Source organism: Lissotriton helveticus, chromosome 1_1 (genome assembly GCF_964261635.1).
Source record: "Lissotriton helveticus chromosome 1_1, aLisHel1.1, whole genome shotgun sequence".
Taxonomy (NCBI): domain Eukaryota; kingdom Metazoa; phylum Chordata; class Amphibia; order Caudata; family Salamandridae; genus Lissotriton; species Lissotriton helveticus.
Window position 1 is genome coordinate 1,300,810,365 of NC_136057.1, and position 20,670 is coordinate 1,300,831,034.

A 20,670-nucleotide genomic window follows, 5' to 3' on the forward strand; every position below is an offset into this window, starting at 1 on the left:
CCGGCCCGGTTTCGAGGTAACACCTCTCTTCAGCCCGGCTAGCTTGATTCCAGTGGTGTGGAGTGCCTGGGACTCACGTCTGAGCATCCCCAGTACACTTAGAGCGGTAACTGCAAACACAACAATGATGGACAGAATGTGGATCAATGTCACACATTCACCCCAGTCCAAAGATCTGGGCCCAAATCCATCGTTTTTCCACTCCACACCACCCTGGGTTAGACAATGGCGATATGCAAATCAGCGCTGACCCTGTGCCCCATGGGAACAGTCCAGTCCGAACTACAAAAGCCATGTCCTTCCCAGAACGGAAACAAGCATCCGAGGACCGGCCCGGTTTCGAGGTAACACCTCTCTTCAGCCCGGCTAGCTTGATTCCAGTGGTGTGGAGTGCCTGGGACTCACGTCTGAGCATCCCCAGTACACTTAGAGCGGTAACTGCAAACACAACAATGATGGACAGAATGTGGATCAATGTCACACATTCACCCCAGTCCAAAGATCTGGGCCCAAATCCATCGTTTTTCCACTCCACACCACCCTGGGTTAGACAATGGCGATATGCAAATCAGCGCTGACCCTGTGCCCCATGGGAACAGTCCAGTCCGAACTACAAAAGCCATGTCCTTCCCAGAACGGAAACAAGCATCCGAGGACCGGCCCGGTTTCGAGGTAACACCTCTCTTCAGCCCGGCTAGCTTGATTCCAGTGGTGTGGAGTGCCTGGGACTCACGTCTGAGCATCCCCAGTACACTTAGAGCGGTAACTGCAAACACAACAATGATGGACAGAATGTGGATCAATGTCACACATTCACCCCAGTCCAAAGATCTGGGCCCAAATCCATCGTTTTTCCACTCCACACCACCCTGGGTTAGACAATGGCGATATGCAAATCAGCGCTGACCCTGTGCCCCATGGGAACAGTCCAGTCCGAACTACAAAAGCCATGTCCTTCCCAGAACGGAAACAAGCATCCGAGGACCGGACCGGTTTCGAGGTAACACCTCTCTTCAGCCCGGCTAGCTTGATTCCAGTGGTGTGGAGTGCCTGGGACTCACATGCGCGTACACAAAATGGAAGCCAAGGGTTCAGGACGCAAATGACGATTTCGAAGTGAAAACGTCACTCGAATATGACGAAAATGCTTGTACTTAGTGTACTAGCCATTCTCGGTCTTTTGATATAAAAATCGTCATGCTATGATGAAGTTTAATTCTCGAGTCCAGAATTTTCAGAACTACAAACCCTCCTTTTGCCCTTACATAGGCAATTTAACCTAATCTTATGCTAATCAGAGTCCAGGTCTATATTCCTAAAGTCATTGAGATGCTGCTGTAACATCATCCTAGTACTTAGTTCGTCTCTTGATACAGGCTTCCTTACACATGATGTGGCACAGTGGCCACATATTGCAGGGGCACACTGCACGCACAGACAGAACAGGAAAAGAATGGCTAAGACTATCCCAATGACCATCAGAATTTTCCATCCCCAGCCGGATATCAGTTCCCAGAACCATCCCATTAACGACCAATCTCCTTTATCCACATGAATAGATTCGGAAATCTTATGCAGTTTGGAGATGGCCTGGTACACTGTTGGAGCGTTATCTGGAATGAAAACACAGCAACTCGATTGGATCAATTTACATACCCCACCTCGGTCTGCAAGTATGACATCTAAAGCGACCCTGTACTGAAGGGTCATAAGACGATCCGACTGGAGCTCAGCAGTCAAGTTACTAAGGGCACCAACAGTTTCAATTACGGTGGACTCAACCACCCTTGTCAATTGCCTTATGTTCCTGCTGTTAACCATGGGTCCCCGGAACGGCAGAAAACCCTTTGCAAAGTCCCCAAATTCTTGACCTGCAGTGTCTTCTTTACTCAAGACACCTCTAACTACCCTTGTCTTGTGGTAGTCTGCCGCTGCTGTGTAGGTGGGAGGCAACAGGAACGAAACAAAACATGTGCCCGAAAAGTCAGGGGGCAACCATGTATAGGCTCTATCATGGCAGATGAAATAGGTACCCTTAGCTGCTAAAAACGCGGGGGAAGTCTGAGACCCAAAAACATACGTTTCTGTACAGACACTTTTCCCTAACTGAGCTCTGGGATTCTTACTAGTACCTTGCAGACACAGGTGACCCTGATGGGGTACAATCCAAATCGGGGAAGATCTCTTAGCTTGCTGTTTCTCACTCAGAGTAGCTCCATATCCGGTCACGTTCCATCCTATATAGGCAAGTGTCTCATCTTCGGGGGTAGTTTCATAAGAAATCTCTTTCTTAATCATGTCGACTATACCCTTAATCAAAGCACTATTTTTAGGATTGTCTTTCACAGAACGTAGGGGGTGGACTTCACGAGCATAGATGAACATTGTTCTGTATGCCCACACAGAACCATTATGGCTGAAAGGCAGGACCAGATAAGGGATACCTTTATCCGTTGTGTGAGGCATTAGGCCACACACCCAACAGTTAGTTGTGTTCATTACAAGTTGGTGTTGGTGCTAGAGCTGAACGAAGGAGTTATTAATAAACTCTAATCTCCTAGCGGATTCGGGTTCAGGAAGGGGTTGAAAAGAATGAGAGGAAACAGTAGGAGGAGGTATGGGCGATGTAGTGGGTGCAAATGTTACTCGAAAAAAGAATAAAACATATCCTATTAAAAACATTATCATACTGAATAACATAAAAATGCACAATATCAAAAAGCTTTTCTTTGTCATCATTTTACATATCCTGGCTTTAAAGTTCATGGTTTTGGCAGGTCTCTCCATCTCGAAAAACTCCATCCTCTCTAAAGTGCTGCCCGCGATGGGAGGTTGTTTCTGCTAAGGAATGCTTCTGTCAGTCTAGGGCAACTCCCTTGGACCAACCTAACGTCGCCAGCTGCACCCCAAAGACTTTGGGCAATCGCGGCCCTAGCAGCGGAACCCGGATGGCGGTTCGAAAAACAAAAATAAGCAAGTTTCTCTGATGGGAGAGCTGCACTTTCAAAAAATAGTACTTGGAGGAAAAAAAAAACTTTTATTAGTTCGTATTTCTCGGCCTCAAATTGTATCTTTCCTTTCCAGGTATGGTGTGATCCCGGAAAAGGAGTTCAGGCTCTGTAGTGTCCAATGGAACTGACGGTGATACAGCTGGTTGCAAAATATTATCACTCTCTTGTTCAGTAAGTGTTCCTTTCACACGTGCATCACTGAAAGGCAAAAAACGTGGCACGGTTTCAGTCTCTGAGTCAGCGACACCCTTCTGGACCCACAGGTCATACGGCAGAGGTAAAGGTACCCTTTTACAATGGACCCCGTGGATCCAGTGCTTCTTTCCTTCCACTCGAACAGCTGATCTTGTGGAAAGAAGGCCGAGGTGCGGTCCGGTCCACCTGGGCTGGTCGTTCTTGGTTCGCTGGAAGTTCTTCACGAGAACCCAGGATCCAGGGTCGATGGGATGACCTGGAGTTTCAGAGACCGGAGGCAGGGTGTCGTGGACCTGTTGGTGAAAAACACGCAATTTAGCCGTCAAGTCGTACAGATAGTCAAGTAAAACAGGGTGTTCGATTTCACTGAACTTTGTGGGCCTTGGCACTCCCCATATGTTGGCCGGGCGGCCAAAAACTATCTCATATGGACTAAGTCCCACTCGCGAATGCACAGTCATTCTGGTAGATAGGAGTGCTAAAGGGAGAGCGTCAGGCCATTTAAGACCTGTGCTCGCTTGAATTTTGGCCAGTTTTAACTTAAGCGTGCCATTGTAGCATTCTACTAGTCCAGCTGATTGGGGGTGATTTGCAGCGTGGAACTTTTGCTGAATGCCTAGCCCTTCACATACTTTCTTCATCACACGACCTATGAATTCACTCCCATTGTCACTCCAGACCATTCTAGGCATTCCAAATCTGGGGAAGAATTCTTTCACAAGGGCTTTCGCTGTGGACAAGGCAGTATTGTCCTTTAGGGGATATGTTTCTACCCATCTTGAGAAGGCAAAAACAACAACGAGTACGTATTTTAAGTTGTTGCACCTCTCCATGTGGATGAAATCTAGCTGCAAAACCTCAAACGGATACGTAGGAGGTGCAAAATGACCAGCTGGAGTTGGGGTTCCCCTACCAGGATTGTGTTTCAGACACACCATGCAATTCTTGACCACATTCTCTGCACACTTAGGAATTCCTGCATTTTGCCATACTGGAGCCAACAACTTGCAAATCCCTTTCACGCTGATGTGAGCCATTCCATGAGCCATTGTAACCACTGCAAGCACGTACGCATCGGGTAGCAACCATCTCTGATGCTCTGACAATTCAACCCAACAACCATTTGCATCCATTCTACCCATACTTTCTCTCCACATGTTCAACTCTTTCTCTGTAGCCTCAGCTTGAATAGACTTCACACTCTCTATCGTGTCTTCACACATTCCAACATCACCAACCCATCTTGCAGGACCTGCAACATACATTCGGCTCATCACATTCCTTGCAGTTTCTTTCGCGATTTCGTCAGCAAATGCATTTCCACGACCAACATCATCAGTCACCTTCTTGTGAGCACTACATTTCACAATCGCCACTTGCAGAGGCAAGGTCAGTGATTCAAGAAGCTCATTCACCAACTGACCATGCTGAATCTTAGCTCCATGCGAAGTCAGGAACCCACGTTCTTTCCACAATCGTCCAAAATTGTGAGCCACACCAAACGCATACTGGCTGTCGGTATAGACAGTCACTTTCATTCCTTTTGACAACACACATGCTCTTGTAAGTGCAATTAACTCTGCTGCTTGAGCTGAATTATGTGGGATACGTGCAGCTTCAACAATTGTATGCAAAGTCGTGACAGCATATGCTGCAGTCGTGTCACCATTCGGGAGCTTGAAACATGAACCATCCACCCACAATGTACCATCACATTCAGCAAGAGGAGTGTCCTGGGGGTCTATTCTCCCTTTCGTTTCTTCTTCTGTTCTAAGAAAACAATCATGCTGTTCTGAATCATCTAATTCCTCTACAATTGGCAACAACGTAGCTGGGTTGAGAGTGTTGCATCTTTTTATGTGCACATGACTCGCTAACAAGGTTAATTCGTAACCTGACAATCGAGCACTAGTTAAGTGCTGTGTCTTGGTTCTGTTTAACAACGTGTCCACTGCATGTGGAACCATCACAACTAGCATGTTATTCATCACTAGACCAGCAGACTGTCGAATAGAAACAGCTGCTGCCGCTGTTGCTCTTAAATAACTTGGTAATGCTTTAGCTACCGGATCCAAAGTTGAAGAAAAATATGCACATAGACGCTGCTTGTCTCCACACAACTGTGTCAACACGGACAATGCACAACCTTCTTTCTCATGGACATACAATGTAAAGGGCTTACTGTAGTTGGGGGTATCCAACACAGGAGCCGAACATAATGCTGTGCGCAATTCAGAAAAACTTTTCTGACACCCTTCAGACCAAGGAACGGGATTGGGTGTATCTTTACACGTTAATGCCACCAAGGGTTTGGCTAATAACGAAAAATTTGGAATCCACTGTCTACAGTACGATGTAATGCCCAAGAAAGCACGCACTTCTCTCTGTGTTCTTGGCACATTCAATTTCGCTATTGCCTGAATTCTTTCTGGGGTCAGTTTCCCTCCCTCCTTCGATAAGAGATGACCTAGGTAGGTCACTTCTTGTCGACAATATTGCAATTTTGAGAGAGACACTTTGTGATGCAAATCACACAGATGACGCAACAATGACAACGTGGCTTTCTTACATATTTCCTCAGTATCTGCAGCAACAAGCAAATCATCAACGTACTGTACAAGAGTAGCACCTTCAGGTAAAACAATCGTATCAAGCTGTGTCTTTAAAGCTTGACTATATATTGATGAACTTTCACAGTAGCCCTGGGGAGCGCGTTTAAAGCGGAAGCTTCGTCCCCCTAAACTGAAGCCAAAAATATCCCTGCTCTCCTCAGCAATCGGGATGCTGAAGAAAGCATTCTTCAAGTCAATCACCGAAAACCACGTTGCAGAAGCTGGAATCATAGTCAATAGGGCAGTAATGTCAGGGACAACTGGAAATTGTGGTACAACTATTTTATTCACCTCTCTCAGATCAATCACAAATCTGTACACAGGTGGCTGAGAGGGATCAGTTCGTTTCAAAACAGGCAGAACAGGACTATTGCAAAGGTTGCCTCTTGTCTCTTCAATTACATCTTTTTCAATCAGATCGTAAACGATTGCTAACAACGCTTTTTCACCTTTACTAGAGATTTTATATTAGGGAATGCGTGGCATTTTAACATTGGCTTTCAATGTTACAACATATGGTGGTATTTCTAAAAGACCCACATCATTAGGACCAGTAGCCCAAAGAATATCAGGAAGAAACGACAATTCTGTTGGAAGTTTATCCCTTGACAAATACATTGAGGAAACCACTTTCTTACCCAGTGTAACTTGTACTCCCGAAGGAGAACAGTACAAAGTCGCATACAATCTTTTTAACAGATCCAATCCCAACAAGTTTTCACCACAACCTGTTGTCAGAATAAGGGGTGCTTCTAATTCACAAGGACCAACAGAAAGGGACATAGGACTAGAAATCGGGATCCTAACCGGGGCGCCAGAAAAACCTACAGAAACATTCATTTCGCCAGACAAAGGTGCGCCAGGGAGTTTGGAGTGCATAATGGAACTCTTTGTAGCACCAGTATCCAACAGAAAAGGCTCTGACACACCTGATGTAATCACCTCAACGTATGGTCCACTCTGATCTACTGGAACTGAAACAACTCCCTCTCTTTGTCTATGGCTGTCCTAGCAATCATTACCTTCCCAATGCTCATCTTCTGTATAGTAATCATCAGCATAGTACTGAGCTGTCCTACCAGATGCGTTATTCTGCTGATCAAACCTATTCATTGAGTTCTGAGGCGGAAGGGAACGAGCGTTCTGGGGGAAATTTCCACGTCCTCTACCTCTAGGTGCTTGTTGAACACCTCGACCTCTTGAGCCAGAAACACCATTTGCGCGCTGTAACAAGACAGGGCAACTATATTTAAAATGACCCTCTTCCTTGCAATATGAACACTGATTGGGACCTACAGGGACACGTGGCTGAGTATACTTGACTCTTTGCGAGTTCCTCTGATACTGTTGAGGCTGCTGATAATTATTCTGATAGTTACTCTGACCACCATTATTCTGGCCACCACCACCACGTGGCGGATACGCTTGCTGTAACAGAACCTTCGTTTTCAACTCTTTAGTTTTCTTTTCTGCTCCATCTTTCTCGTCTTTGTCTCTATTTTCATAATATTGTGCAGGAGCCAATATCTGTGCTGAAGAGGAAACTGCCCAAGAACTCTCTGAATCTTTCAACTTTATACACAACTCGGGAAGCAGATTGTGCACAAATTTATCGACGAACAATCGCTGACCACCTTCTGTGCTCATATCTTGACCACTGTGGTCGACAAACGTTTCTTCAAACCTGGTGAAGAAATCAGACACCGTTTCATCTTTCTTCTGCTTGCACGCAGACAACTTATCCCAATTTACACGCATCGCAGGCATTATAGTTTTCATATAATCAATGATCCTACCAGGGAGATCTGCTACTAAAGGCTCAGGCTTAGCACCACCAACCTGTCGGGCATCTGCAGCAGCAATATTAGCCCATGAATCACCTAATTCCTGATCATGATCTGCATGACGAATCTTTCCCCATAAAGGCTGTGGAACAACATTCCCAAATAACATATCGATATCGGCTAAATTCATAATGCATGAACCTGCAGTCTGTGACAATTCCTTGTAATACCCTGCAGGATTCTTACGGGGATCAGGCAATGTTTGTTTAAGGGCCAAAACTTCAGCTCGCTTCCAAGGAACATGTACCCACACACGCTGAAAGTGTGCTGGTATGGCTGGGGGGTTATTACCAGGACCAGCCGCTACCTCTTCCTTCCATTGTGGAGGAACTTCTCTCATGGGATATTGTCTTCCCTTCTTTTTATCAGAAAAATCAGACTCAAACAATGATTTGGAAACACCTTCAGTCCTAAGTGACAACAACGTCGCAACTGCTTTCCTAACATCTGAACCCACAATTGCGCCTTTTGAAAACTCAAACCGTACATGGCTCAACTCAGGAGGATTAGAGTCTAAATCATTTTCCTCTAAATCTTCACACAGAAAAGCACACATTTTCTCAAAAACGTATCTCTGCTTTGATGCTTCCCACTGATGGAAGACATCCATAATAGATTCTAGATCACATATTGTCGGGTCAGTCACCCATCTATGTGCCAAATGATTTAACGATTCTTTCTCCCTAGAATCAGGCTGTTGACTACGCAACTGTTTATGCTCAGAGACAGGAGCTGGGCTTGCCGCTCCAAAGAAAGGATATAGAATACTAGTAACAGTACTAGCCACTCTCTGACGAACAGAAGGAGAAGTCGATGAAAAGACAAGAGGGAAAGCAGAGTGAGACGAGGCAGATGCAGAGGCAGTGTCAGGAGAAGTACCAGGAGTGGTAGTCGATATAGTAGTCAAAGTTGTAGGGAGTATAGGAAGAGCAGATGTGAAAGCCGGTGGCCCTTGAGGAGGCTGCACCGGAGGAGCAGGAGCCAGCTGAAGAGTAGCTGGTGGGTGCTGTGGAGGAGCAGGAGGCAATGCAACCACGGGTTGCGCAACTAAAGGTTGTGGGGGTGCTGTAGCATTCTGCGCATAGGGGGGTGGCGAACTTAACAAATGCACCATTAACGGATCTTTTTCAAGCTCTTTTGCTGCATCTTGCTGAAGAGGCGGCAAAACTGGATAGCATTTATCTATTACCATTTTACGTTGCCTGTGCAACTGCTCACTCATCTGTTCTTCTTCATTGTCTTTATACTGCATAGCAGCTTCAATTATCGAAATATCCCTTTCTCTCTTATTTTTCTTCTCTAATTTAATTTCTTTCTGTTTGGCCTCCTTACGCCATAGGCGGAAAGAGTCAAACATCACCGGCCGGGCTTTCTTCTTAAAAAATTTAACTTCAAGATTATCTAAGATTTCCGTGTCAAAGCTACCGTATTGGGGCCATTTTAAAACACCATCGTTTCTGGTGTATTTGATCCACACTTCATTATATGTGATGGGGCCTACTCCATGTTTCACATACAATTCATAAGTTGGAGTTCCAATCGGAGGAACCGGACATGAGTCCTCCAATCGGGAATCCCTATTATTACAACCAAGACAAAACAAATTTCCAAGTCTGCTAAGACCAGGCATCTTCGCTCTCTAGTCTAGCTCCAAACTTCAAAGGATTATCGATTACGATATTTCTCGTGAATACACGAGTCCTTCGGCTTTGGCACTTGCAAGTTCCAAATAAAGATCCCAAAGGGATACCCAAAACTAAGAACCAACTAAGGACTGGGAGACGCTCCACTTATACTTAACTGAGATATCGATGACGTCACCAGAAGACTTGTCTTAGCGTTTCGCTCTACCAAACTTCAAGGGTCCAAATCAGGGCGATAGCCAGGGCAGCAGTCCTTTGTAGCCGTCGGGAAGCGGGGAACCTCGCAGCAAAGACTTTCGGACCACGTCGACATGCAGGGGTCGTTGAAGTGGTTGGCCTTCCTCCAGAATTTTCACACGAAGCTCCTCACGAACCTCTGGCTGGACCGGTACCACTGGTATCACCCCACGTTGGGCGCCAACTGAGGTACTGGGTTTTTCAGAACCGGTACCGAACCGGTAACCCAGTGGTGTCAGGGAACACACCCAAAGACCTCGAGTACTTTCCTGATTTAGACCACAGAAACTCAGAGTCTTCTAGGTGAAGTCAAGGATCGATTTTATTGGCTGCAACCAAGTAACAGGCGTCCTAGAAGTACAACAACACGGGATGTATATTCTCAGGAGACTGCTCAATCTTACAAAGTCAGGCTTCTCTTTTTATACAAAATATTAAGCTTCAGGCAAACATTCTTGGATTTACAGTATACCATTCACATAGTTTCACTACAAAGGAAAAGCAGAGTCAGGATGACAAGCTCCCATTTCAGTTTGTCCATCCCACAACAAATTACCCGGCAAGGCCCAGCATTTCCATCAGATACCGGTGGACCCCCAATAAAAACGGGCACCTCCTCCTCATAAAGCAAGTGAGAGAGAAAAGAGCAGGGACAGGTGTGAGCAAGATTAGGCAGGGTGTGTGTGCGATGAAAAGGGTTTTTGGCATGTTGTGCCTTGATGCTATCTGGTTCGGCCACTGGGAGAGGAACTGACCAAACCGGTTTGGCCTGGGGCAATGGTTCCAACTTGCCCAGGTCACAGGAAAGTCAATTAAGGTGTACGTGTCCTCTGGAATCGAATTTGGCTTAATCATCTGCCTATGTGAGGGCAACTCACAAAATGGCTGTCGTACACAAAATGGAAGCCAAGGGTTCAGGACGCAAATGACGATTTCTAAGTGAAAATGTCACTCGAATATGACGAAAATGCTTGTACATAGTGTACTAGCCATTCTCGGTCTTTTGATATAAAAGTCGTCATGCTATGATGAAGTTTAATTCTCGAGTCCAGAATTTTCAGAACTACACGATAATCAAAATGCAAAATCTCCTGGCACTTCCTCAACAATTTTGTTGTGCCTATATCAACTAAGGCTCATGTCCCTTGGATCTTTCAACAAGATTTTATTATTTGGCTACTGTGCCAAAGGCAAGATTAGTTCAAGCGATCAACAATCTCTCTACTCAGGTGCTCAAGATGGTTGTAGAAGTCTCTCGTCATCCGCCATTATTAAACTTTGCGTTTCTTCATCTGACGGGACCTCGACTGCGATTCTGCCCAAATCAGCACCCTCCTACAAGCCGCGAAAAGATCACTGTGGTAGAGCTCCAAGCGTCGGCGTTGTGGGGGATTTGGGGCCCGAGCTCAGGTGGCAGCTCGAATGGCCCCAACCAGGATGAGACCCGGGGTCACCACTCCAGAACTGTAAGGCGTCTTCAATGTAGAGGAGTGAAGGCAACACCGGGCAGCCAACGCATTTCATTCTTGGAAAAAGAACTTCGTCAGGGCGATTCCTCTAGTGGCGATGTTTAATAATAAGCAAACACTTGTTGCAAGATAATCAAAATGCAAAATCTCCTGGCACTTCCTCAACAATTTTGTTGTGCCTATATCAACCAAGGCGCGTGTTGTCCCTTGGATCTTTCAACAAGATCCTGTTATTTGGCTACTGTGCCAACGGCAAGATTAGTTCAAGCGTGTGGTAATATTTAGAATTGCATGATGTAACTGTGATGCGGTGGAATTGCATCACAGTTAATGTTCCAATGTTAACCATTCGCCATCACTCCTCAGGTTCGAAGTCGTCAGGTACGCACAAGAAGTCGAAGAGACGTCATCGCTCTTCCGACTCCCCCCCGACGCTCGCGCGACGAGGCCCGGGGTTCGGGTGACACCGCCCACGCGGCTCCGTCGGAGTCGCAGGCGTCGCGACCTGCCCCATACCCTCCGGTCCCTGGGCAGCATGCGACGCCGGAGGAGATTGAGCGTTTCCTCATGGCCATGAGGTCCCTCACTCCTCTGGCGGGCTCCGCGGCGCCTCCAGGCCCAGCGGACCCGTCTGGGGGCCCTAGCGGGTCGGGTGCTTCGACGCCGGCGGGTGCTTCGGCCCCGACGCCGCCGGCGCCTTCGGGTCCGGCGCGCAGGGCCCCGCTGGATCCATTTCTGGATCCGGGTCGTCGCCGGTTGACCTGACAACCTCACCGGCGCCGGTCCCTCAGGTGTCGCCCCCGGCGCCGTCTTCGGGCGGAGCCGTCCCCGATGCCCCCCTCGATCCGGTTCCGGCGCCGGAGCGGCGCCGCTGGGCGCCGCTCTCGACGCCGCTTCTGGAGTTTTACTTCAATGAACCGGCCCCATCATTTGACAACCCTGATTATCAGGAGATGGGTGATGAGGAGTGTTGGGAGGGGTCTGAGGACCCTCTGACACGGGAGTGTCAGTCCCAGGAGGACTGGACAGGTGGACTTGGGATGCCAGTGGTCTGGACACCTCACCAGACACTGGTTTTGTCTCACCTCCTACCGTGGCTACGGAGGAGGGGGCAACCTTCAGTGCGGTGTTGACGCGGGCGGCCAAGGCCTTGGGCCTTGAGCTCCCCGTCGCGGCCGTGAGGACTAACCTCCTCACTGAGGGCCTTAAACCGCAGTCAAGCTCGGCTGAGCCTCTGCTGCCGTTTAATGAGGCCTTGACTGACGTTCTTTTGGGCACTTGGTCCAGGCCCGCTACAGGTCCGCCTGTAGATAGGAACGTGGCCAGACGCCACCGCCCGGCCCCGGGCGACCCTTGTTTCCTGTCCACCCACCCCACCCCGAGAGCCTGGTCATCTAAGCTTCAAATTCCCAGACCGCATTCCCGACGGCTCCCCCTGATCGGGAATCCAAGAGGTATGAGCAATACGGCAAGAAGGTATTCTCCTCCCTGAGTCTGGGACTGCGGTCTTCCAAAACCGCATGCCTCTTGGGCCGCTACACCCACTCCCTGTGGGACACGGTCGTGGACGTGCTGCCAGAATGCCCGATGGAGGTATGGGCTAAACTCGACCAGGCCCTTGTGGAAGGCCTGGATGCGGCACGGTATTCCATCCGGTGTGGGCTGGATACCACCGACTCACTGGGCAGGGCGATGGCAACGACGGTGGCGATTCGTCGCCACGCCTGGTTGAGGTCCGCCAACTTCTCGGCCGATGTCCAGAATACCCTCATGAACATACTGTTTGATGGCCGTCGCCTTTTTGGCGACAAGGCAGACCCTGCGCTTGAGCGCTTTAAGGACTCCAGGGCTACGGCCAGGTCCTTGGGCCTCTCGGCCCCGCGCCAGCAAACGGGTGCCTTTCCCTCCTTTCGTGGCCAAGGAAGGGGCACCCCCACACGTGCTGCCAGCCTCGCACCGCAGACTAACATCCACGCGGTATTGGCCGTGGAAACCGCCGTGGCGGCGGTCGGGGACAACGGCGAGGCCAGTCCACACCTTCCCCCGCAGCATCCGCCTCGAAACCCTCCTAGTCCGTGCTTTCAGGCCCATGTGACGCCAGTGGGGGGCAGGGTTCGCCATCACCTCCTCCACTGGCGCACTGTCACATCGGACAGGTGGGTGCTGCAAATCGTCCGAAGGGGCTACTCCCTCTCCTTCGAGGCGACCCCTACAGCCATGCCACCACAATACCACCGCGTATCGGGGGATCATTTGCGACTTCTGCAGGAGGAAGTTACGGACCTCTTGGCCAAGGGGGCCATCAAGCGCGTTCCTGGGCAAGAAGTGGGGTGTGGTTACTACTCCCACTACTTTCTGGTACCCAAGAAGGGCAAAGGGGGCCTACACCCTATCTTGGATCTACGGAACGTCAACGGCTTCCTCCGGAAGGAGAAGTTCAAAATGCTGACACTGGCTCAGGTTTTAGCTGCCCTGGACCCAGGAGACTGGATGGTAGAGTTGGACTTACAAGACGCTTATTTCCACATCCCCGTCCTGCCGGCCCACCGGCGCTACCTGCGGTTCACGGTTGGCCACGAGCACTTTCAGTTTACCGTGCTCCCCTTCCGCCTTACCAGCTCCCCACTGGTGTTCACGAAGGTGATGGCGGTGGTCGCAGCGCATCTGCGCAGGTTAGGGGTTTCAGTCTTCCCCTACCTCGACGACTGGTTGTTGAAGGCGGGCTCGCCCCAGACAGTCATCAGCCACCTCCAGACGACGGCAGACCTCCTGCACCAGCTGGGGTTTTCCATCAATGTGCCGAAGTCACACCTGTGCCCCTCTCAGAAGCTCCTCTTTATCGGAGCGGTTCTCGACTCGGCGCAGTTTCGGGTTTATCCTCCCGAACAGCGGGTTCGGGATATTCAGGCTCTGATTCACTCTTTCAGCCTTTATCCCGGGTCTCGGTCAGGTTGACGCTGCGGGTTCTGAGGCTGATGGCCTCTTGCATCCTTCTGGTGCATCACGCCCGGTGGCGGATGCGGGCTCTGCAATGGGACCTGAAGTTTCAGTGGGCCCAGCAACAGGGCAACCATGTCCTGATCTCGGAGGGCACTGCAGTGGTGGCTCACGGACCGCGATTGGGTCAGCGGCAGATCCCTCTCCCTTCCCCAACCGGGGCACGTGGTGGTGACGGACGCGTCCCTCCAGGGCTGGGGAGGCCACATGGGAGAGGCGGAGATCAGAGGCCTCTGGTCTCCGGCGGAGTCCCGGCTCCATATAAACCTTTTGGAGCTGTGGGCGATTCGTCTAGCACTGAAGGCATTCCTCCCCTCTGTCCGGGGGAGTGTAGTGCAGGTGTTCACGGACAACACCACCGCCATGTGGTACTGCAACAAGCGGGGTGGGGTCGTGGACCCTCTGCCAAGAGGCTCTGCGCCTTTGGCAGTGGCTGGGACATCAGGGCGTGACCCTGGTGGTTCAACACCTGGCAGGTTCTTTGAATGCCAGGGCGGACGAACTCAGCCGCCGGTGCATGATGGATCACGAATGGCATCTGAACTCGGACGTGCAGCATGGTCTCTTTCTGCAGTGGGGAGAGCCTTGGTTAGATCTATTCGCCACAGAAGAGAACGCGCAATGTCATCAGTTCTGCGCGTTGGAGTTTCCAAGGCGGCACTCGCTCAGAGACGCCTTTCGTCACGAGTGGAGTTGCGGTCTGTTATACGCCTTTCCGCCTATTCCACTTCTGCCCAGAGTGCTGAAGAAGATCAAGTGCGACCGGGCCCAAGTCATCCTTGTGGCTCCGGACTGGGCACGAAGGTACTGGTATCCCGAGCTACTCAGTATGTCAGTCGATCCCCCGGTTCGTCTGCCTCTTCAGGAGGACCTTCTGTCGCAGCAGCAGGGGACGGTCCTCCACCGAACCTGTCCAGTCTCCACCTCCATGCTTGGAGATTGAGCGGCGACAGTTGAGGCCATTTGACTTGCCGCCTGAAGTCTGTACTGTTATTCTGGCAGCCAGGCGTCCCTCCACAAAGTCGGTATACGCCTGCAGGTGGAACAAATTTGTGGCATGGTGCACAGCAAAGGCTGTGGATCCTCTCTCTGCCCCTCTTTCTGAGGTTCTTCTTTTCCTTCTTTCTCTTGCCCAGCAGGGCTCTTCTCTGGGCACTATCAAGGGCTACCTTTCTGCCCTTTCAGCCTTTCTAAGGCTGCCTGATCAACCTTCTTTGTTCAAGTCCCCTATTGTATCTCGTTTTCTGAAGGGCATCACACACATGTTCCCTCCTGTTCCGTTTGTGATGCCTCAGTGGGACTTGAACCTTGTCCTTACCTTTCTGATGTGCGCTCCCTTTGAGCCACTTCACAACTGTCCTCTCCGCCTTCTTACTCTGAAGACTGCTTTCCTGGTTGCCATCACCTCTGCCAGGAGAGTGAGTGAGCTCCAGGCTCTTTCGTCCAAACCCCCTTTCCTTTCTGTCCATCCGGACATGGTTGTGTTGCAGACTAGACCCTCTTTCCTGCCCAAGGTTGTCACGGCCTTCCATATCAGACAGTCTATCACCTTGCCCACCTTCTTTCCGCCACCGCGTCCCTCAAAAGAGGAAGAGCGGCTCTGCCGTCTGGACCCAAAACGTGGGATTTCGTTCTATCTAGATCGCACACGCCAGTTCCGGGTGGATGACCAACTCTTTGTTGGTTACGTGGGCGCTAAGAAGGGACGGGCGGTGCACAAGAGGACCATCTCTCGGTGGGTCGTCTTGTGTATCAAGGCTTGTTACTCCTTGGCGAAAAAGGAGCCTCCTGTTGGGCTGAGGGCCCATTCCACTTGGGCCACGGCGGCTACTACTGCCCTGGGCCGGGGAGTCCCCTTGCAGGACATCTGTCAGGCAGCTATGTGGGCCTCGCTGCACACGTTCGCAAGACACTACTGCCTGGACAGCCAAGTCCGGAGGATGGCTTCTTTGGCCGTTCCCTCCTCCAGGACTTTCTGGTGTGATTATTGGTTCGCAGACCCACCAACGGGGTTGGTATTGCTGGGGTATCTATTCTAAGGTAAGGAATCTAATACTAAACTGTTTCTTTCAGATGAACAAGTTACTTACCTTCGGTAACGATATATCTGTAAGAAACAGTAGTTAGTATTAGATTCCTTACCGCCCCACCCATCCTCCCCGTTCTGCGAACTGATATCTTGGGTTAAGGTCATCCCCTTTCAGGGCCCTAGTTTCAATGGCACCAGTGTTGGTTTTTAACATGGCTCTGCGTTTCTGGCGCGGAAAAGCTGTGTCTAAGAACGGACGTCAGTGCGCGGAGGCGGCGTCTAAGTACTCCGACGATGTCATCACGGCGCCCACGACGCCGACAACGGACGCGGAGCCGTAGACGACGCCTACCGACGCGCAAGGGTACTGCTACGCAAAATTTCCGGATCCAGTCTGACGCCTGGGGATATTCTAAGGTAGGATTCTAATACGAACTACTGTTTCTTACAGATATATCGTTACCGAAGGTAAGTAACTTGTTCTTTACCGCAAGAAGCTTTATTTTCTAAATAAACAAATCTGCCTGCCATTCGAGTTGGAGGTGAAATACATTAGCGCTCAAGGGAAACTGCTTTTTTCTTAAAGTAATTAACTTTCTGTGTGCAGAATCGATCATTTTAAAAAGAAATAAATAAACATTGAGTACTTTTAATTTAGTTCTATTTCAAATGAAGTCCCCGATCTATTTGACTGTGATTGAAAGAAACTGTGATTGAAAGAAAGGAAGGAGTACATCAAGCTGCCTGCTCATTGAAATAAACAACAGACTCAAATATATCTACCAAGAAAATCACATTTCTTGTTTTATTTAATTATTTTAGGTTGTTGTTTCAGTCTATTATGTTATTTAATTATTTTAATTAATTATTTTAGATTGTTATTTCAATCTATTGTGTTAAATAATTGTATTGGATTGTTGTTTTGGTTTGTTGTTTTAAATTTAAATTGCAGCTATGTCTTATGAATCTATGTCTGTGCCTCCAAATTTTTTACCTGTTCCTGGAGAGCCCTCTATTCCCTGGAAACGTTTGAAAAATATATTTTTCACATATTTATTGGCCATTGGAGGGGACAAATATGGTCCTGGAAGGAGACAAGCCATACTTCTACAACATCTTGGAGTAGAAGGAAGAAGAATTTATGATGACTTACCTGAAATATCATTGGGTATGGGGGATGGTCAAGCAGTAAATATTTATGAGATGTCATTACAGATGTTAGAAAGGCATTTTACTCCGAAAGTGAATATTGTTTTTGAGACACAATTTTTTTTGCAGAGTGCAAAAGATTGATGAAAGTATTATGTCATATGTGGCAACTTTAAGAGGTTTAGCTGTTACATGCGAATTTCAAGGTTTATGTGATTCCTTGATAAGGGATCAAATTGTAAGGTGTACAAATAACAAAAGGGTAAAGGAAAAGCTATTGTCAAAAGACCCTACATTGGAACAAGCTATTCAGATTGCTAGAAGTATGGAAAATACTGCCTTGTGGATCAAGGAAATTGATAAAGGAAAAGGAGTGTCTGAAAATTCGATGGTAGTTGTGAGTAAAGAAACTCCTGTGGAAGTCAAGGAAGTTAAAAAAGAGGTATTTAAAAAAGCAGTAAATAAAAGTAATGAGAGTGCATCACCTAAAACTGGAGAAAGGAGACCCATTATTTGCTATAGGTGTGGGTGTCCAGGACACGTCAGTTCAAGCTTCGCATGTGGTGCAAGAAATGCAACATGTAGAGTATGCGGAAAAAGAGGTCATCTGGCAAAGGCATGTAGATCAAAGGGATACACTCAAAATACTAGTGTCAAAGAAATAGAAAACGGGGAAGAACAAGGTGAAGAATTGTTCCTATCTATAGAAGGGGTGGAATTAAATAAATCACAAGTTGTAGAAACTGTGGAAAAATGTGATTTTGATGTGTTAAATATATATGGTAGTTGTATGAATTTATAAAAGGAGAGTACTGAGAAATTAGAAAAACCACATTGTGAGATCACATTGGGAAAAGAACAGTAAGACTTTTAGCTGATTCTGGTAGTCTTTTTACTCTTGTTTCAAAGGAAACTTTTCAAGAAAAAATGCATGGAGAAATGAAGAATCTTCTACAAGCGGATGTAGGAGCTGTAGGATATATTGATTCAAAAATTAATATTCTAGGAATGCAATGGATGTATATCATTTTCAAAAACAATGGGGTTTATGGAAGAGTTTATATCACCCAGGAAGGATCTGATTTGCTTGGATGGCGAAATCAGAAAGATTTGAACATTATACTCAATCCAAATGCTGTAGAACCAGTTATTGTTATTGAACAAAATGTGTAAAATTGGTCTTCAAAAGTGGAGCTGAGCAGTGAGTGGGGAAAGGTGTTAATGGAAAAGTATTCACATGTCTTTTCTGATAATTTGGGTATGTTGAAAGGGTTTGCTCATCGTATCATTTTAAAAAAAAATGCTAAACCTATTGTACATAAGGTTAGGACAAAACCGCATATGATGAGAGAACCACTTGGTAAAGCATTAGATAAATAGTTGGAAGCTAAAGTTATAGAACCAATAGAATCATCTGAATGGTTATCCCCAATAGTCGTTGCACCGAAGGAAGGTAACAAAATTCGTTTATGTATTGATTTGAGAGATTTAAATCGAAATATCTGGGTGGATAGACAACCTTTATCGAATATTGGAGAAATGCTAAGCATAATGGGTGGAGGTTGTGTTTTCAGTGTCCTAGACATGTCCTCAGCCCACCATCAGTTGAACTTACATCCCGAGTCACGTCCTTTAACATCATTTGTAACACCCTTGGGGGCGTTTCGGTATTGCAGGATGCCGTTTGGTTTGGCATCAGCCTCGACTTTGTTCCAACGTATTATGGACAATATATTCAAGGGGATGGAGAGAGTATTATGTTTTCAGGATGATATAATGATTGTGGGGAGATCATTCGATGAACATGATGAGTTGATGGAAGAAGTTTTGCAAAGAATTTCTAAATGTGGGATGACAATTAAAAGGAAGAAGTGTCAAATAAGATTGACTCAAGTCAATTATTTAGGTCATCAAATTTCAGCAGAGGGCATAAGACCAAATAGCAGTATTGTGAGAGCTGTGAAAGATGCTCTTTGTCCTACTAATAAGGAGCAATTAAAGTCCTTTTTAGGTCTTGCTGAATATTATTCGAAATTTGTTCCGAAATTTGCTGATTTAGTGGAACCTATGAGACTTCTCTTGAAGAAAGGGGCTGTGTTTGAGTGGAGTTCTGAATGTGAGGATGCGTTTGATAAGGTAAAAGTTAATCTCTCTAGTGCTCCATCGTTGGGACATTTTGACTCTAAGAGGAAATCCATATTGGTCACGGATGCTAGTAATGTCGGTTTAGGGGCAGTTTTGTTCCAACTGTCAGATAATGATGAAACAATCATTGGGTTTGCTTCACGCAGATTACAGGGAGCAGAGAAGTCATACTCAACTATAGAGAAAGAAGCCCTGGCATGCTGTTGGGGAATGGCACATTTTAGGTACTATTTGTTGGGCCTACCTTTTGTAGTAAAGACGGATCATAAACCTTTAGTCCATATTTTTAAAGGTGGACGGAGTTTAGATGGAACTGTAACTCCCCGTATATCGAGGTGGTTACTATCTGTTTTGGATTACAATTTTGTGGTTGAGTATGTGCGTGGCAATAAGAATGTTATTGCCGACTGCCTTTCTAGGATGCCAGTGGAAGATGACTCTAATGTGGAGATTTCGGAAGATTTTGTTGTAAGTGTGGACTGTGAATTTGCTATTAGTCAAGATGAATGGAAGGAAGCAATGGAGAAGGATGAAGAATATAAGAAGTTGAGAGAACTGATTATGAATTGTTGGGATGGATTTAGCGAAAGGGGTGTACACAAACAATACTTGTCAGTGAAGGATGAGCTTAGTTTACAAGGAGATAAGATTTTGAGAAGAAATAGGATAGTTCCTCCGGTTTTGTTGAGAACAAGGTTGTTGAGAATCGTACATGAGGGGCATTTAGGTAGAAGTTTAACTAAACGGAGATTAAGAGAATCTTTTTGGTGGCCTGAAATGGACAGGAATGTGGAAGATCTTGTGCGGGATTGTCATGCGTGTAGCAATAGTGATAAGGTAAAAACTACGCGAGAACCTCCTTTGAGATGTGTGGAATTACCTATGAAACCTTGGGAGAAATTAGCTCTGGATGTGCTGGGTCCAATTGACAAATTGGGAAGCAGTAATCGGCTTTTGGTTGTTTTGGTTGATTATCATAGCAAATGGTTTATTTGTAAATCTATGGGACAAGTCACTACTGCTAATGTGATAGCATTTCTAAAAGTAGGTTTTTTTTTGGAAGAAGGTGTACCGAGAACACTTGTAACAGATAATGGAGTTCAATTGGTTTCTTCTGAAATGACTAGTTTTCTTTGTGGTCTTGGAATCAGTCATGAAAGAGTAGCTTTGTTTCGTTCATAAGCAAATGGTTTCATGGAAAGAGTGAACCGCATTGTGATGGATTGTATTCAATTTTCACTAGCTAATGGATTGTCATGGAAGGATGAATTACGTAGAATGATGTGGGGTCATAGGATTATGCCTCATTCAGTGACTGGAGTCTCTCCTTTTGTTGCTT

General features: G+C 47.2%; 1 protein-coding gene and 1 pseudogene across 2 annotated transcripts in view; both read left to right on the forward strand.

Moving 5' to 3' along the window:
• The window catches only part of EVI5L (ecotropic viral integration site 5 like), a 1,151,000-nt gene that overhangs the window by 1,124,607 nt on the left and 5,723 nt on the right, over positions 1-20,670 (forward strand). The gene's annotated exons all lie outside the window — the stretch shown is intronic.
• On the forward strand, positions 16,992-18,359 carry LOC144791561 (uncharacterized; annotated as a pseudogene).